General features: G+C 41.7%; 1 non-coding gene across 1 annotated transcript; it reads right to left on the reverse strand.

Moving 5' to 3' along the window:
* Nucleotides 1–1,043: 1,043 nt before the first annotated feature.
* On the reverse strand, nucleotides 1,044–1,234 carry LOC119867766. Its single transcript, XR_005384473.1, has one exon. It is a non-coding gene; the product is annotated as a U2 spliceosomal RNA (small nuclear RNA).
* Between the last annotated feature and the right edge of the window lie 1,409 nt (nucleotides 1,235–2,643).

Raw genomic sequence — 2,643 nt, forward strand, 5'->3', positions numbered from 1 at the left:
TGTGCTATGAATGTTATTAAGAGAGAGCCTTCTCAATATATTTACTATCAAGCTGGGGAGATAAGATGTATAAATATATATATATATATGTACATATATATGTAAATTAGTATATGGTAAGTGCCAATAGTGTGTACAAAAAACAATTGCTGTACTAGATCAGAAGACAGAGCAAATCTACAGCCTGGTGTGGATAGGGACATTTTCCCATCAAAGAGTAGAAGTGAAGTACTCTTCACAGGGCAGGGTAAGAGGTAGAGAAGATAGGAGAAATCATAGACAAGGTCAAAGGGTCATCCAGTGACATTCAAATAACTCAAATAGGCATAAGAACAATTAAAACATAGTTGTGCATCGTTCTTCCAAACATGAGGCCCAAGGCCGGCCAGGTCATCAGCAAGATCATCATTCTCTTTGTCTCTTAGCATGTCATGCTTTCATGTCAGTTTTTGTTATCATTTGATTGATTTCTCTTTTTGTAAGATATACAAATATGCATTATTGATAGTATTGCCCATATTGCACATGCTATCACCTTTCCCCTGGATCGGCAGAGTCTTACCCGGCTTTCTCCCCAACTGTTTATCTATGAGTACTTTAAACTTGCTGTTGCTGTCCTATTGAAGATACTTTCTTCCATAGTTTCTTCTCATGGACTACCAACCAATTTTACAACCCTGGGTGTGTATAGATGCATTTATGTCAAAGAGCTCTCTGTCTCTAATCACAGGAAACAGGGAAGACTGAGGAGATCTATTAGAACAAAGAGTTTAGGTGCGAAAGATATTGACTGTTTCTAACCAAGAGAGAGAAGGAGCTAGCAGTTTGCTAGCAGTTTTCAGATGAAGAATATACTCAGAATGCCAATAATACCAGGCTAAGTTGGTTGTTGTCCAGGAAAAAGGATAGACAAAGGGACAGCTGGGAAGAGGGACAGCCATCAGGAAAGGAGCAGAGGGCAAAGGATGCTGGGATTCCAGTACGGACTTAGGAAGAACCACCTCTGAGAGCCTCTTTCCATGTGTTTCCCCCCCCCCCCACCGAGGGGGTGCACCGTTCCTGGAGGTACTGCAATACCAGGTCGATGGGCGGAGTGGACGGAGCAAGCTCCTATTCCATCTCCCTGCTCCAAAAATCCATTTAATATATTGTCCTCGGATAGAGGACGTATCAGATATTAAACTGATAAGAACAGTTACTACACTTGATCTTAGCCAAAAGGCCGAGAAGCGATTCCATGTGTTTTTTTAAGTAGACCCATCCTATTTCCATTCCCAGCATCCCAGCTCCCACTGAAGTGCTCCACGTTTTGTTAAGGGGGCTCTATTTGACACAGTGGTGAGTGGGGAGGGGGGGAAAAACAAGAGAAACGGAATATTTACAAATAAACACCGTTATGAAATTCTTTTAAATTTTCTATTTTATTCTCCAATGTACTTGGAAACTCAGTACATTCCATTCCCGATGTGTTCAATCACAACCTTTCCTGTCTCTTAGAGCACTGTGGTTCTCACCATCCATCTGGTCCTTGGCAAAGTCTGATTTGATCTGAGGTTTATTTTCAACAAGTGTATTTTCCTTCCTTTGTGACATCCATAGTGCTGTACCTGCATCTCTATGGCGTAGCATGATTTTTATCTATTTCTCTTCTCAAAGGGGGCACCTGGGTGGCCCAATGGGTTAAGTAACTGGCTCTTTATTTCATTTCAGGTCATGATATCAACATTGTGAGATTGAGGTCCACATGGAGCTCTACTCTAGACATGGAGTCTGCTTGAGATTCTCTCCCTCTCTCTACCCCTCTCCTTGCTCATGCTCTCTCTCTCTCTCTCTCTCTCTCAATTAATAAATAAATCCATCTTAAAAAAAGATAAAGGACTCTGAACCTCCTTGATGGAGGGGAGATTTTTTTTTATGAATCTCATCTCCCTGGTGAATGGGACCATGTCTGGCATATGCTAGATCTTCAACAAACACTTGCTGCTTGAGTGGCTGGTGAATAAATTGATGATTTTGTTGATATGAGGAGAAAAAAAAATGAGGATTTGTCATTCCCTTAAGGGTAAGGCTCATGTTATACCTCCTGTGTCCCTGGCAGTTCACATGTTCCTTGGACAGATTTTAAACTTAGTGGATATTCTTTTTTTTTTTCTTTAAAGATTTTTTTAAAAATTTTTTTATTTATTTATGATAGTCACAGAGAGAGAGAGAGAGAGGCAGAGATACAGGCAGAGGGAGAAGCAGGCTCCATGCACCAGGGAGCCCGACGTGGGATTCGATCCCGGGTCTCCAGGATCGCGCCCTGGGCCAAAGGCAGGCACCAAACCGCTGCGCCACCCAGGGATCCCAGTGGATATTCTTTATGATGTTCTTTGGAATTAGTGCTTAGGGGAAGAGTTATGTGTTCTTTATTTCTTTATTAGTAGTGTCCAACTTACTCCCAAAAAGGATTTAAAGTAACTGAACTTTAGGATTAAGCTTTTTTCTCAAATATCTTGCAGCTTGCAGGATGGCTCTTTTGGATTCAAGAATCAGCAGGTTAGACTGACATTTTTATGAGCAAGCCAGAAACCATCAGCCCTTGAGCGATGCAACTTGGGTGTGGTATTTGCATGATTTAGCGTCCCCCCCCCCTTTCCTATC

Source organism: Canis lupus, chromosome 35 (assembly GCF_011100685.1).
Source record: "Canis lupus familiaris isolate Mischka breed German Shepherd chromosome 35, alternate assembly UU_Cfam_GSD_1.0, whole genome shotgun sequence".
Classification (NCBI taxonomy): Eukaryota; Metazoa; Chordata; class Mammalia; order Carnivora; family Canidae; genus Canis; species Canis lupus.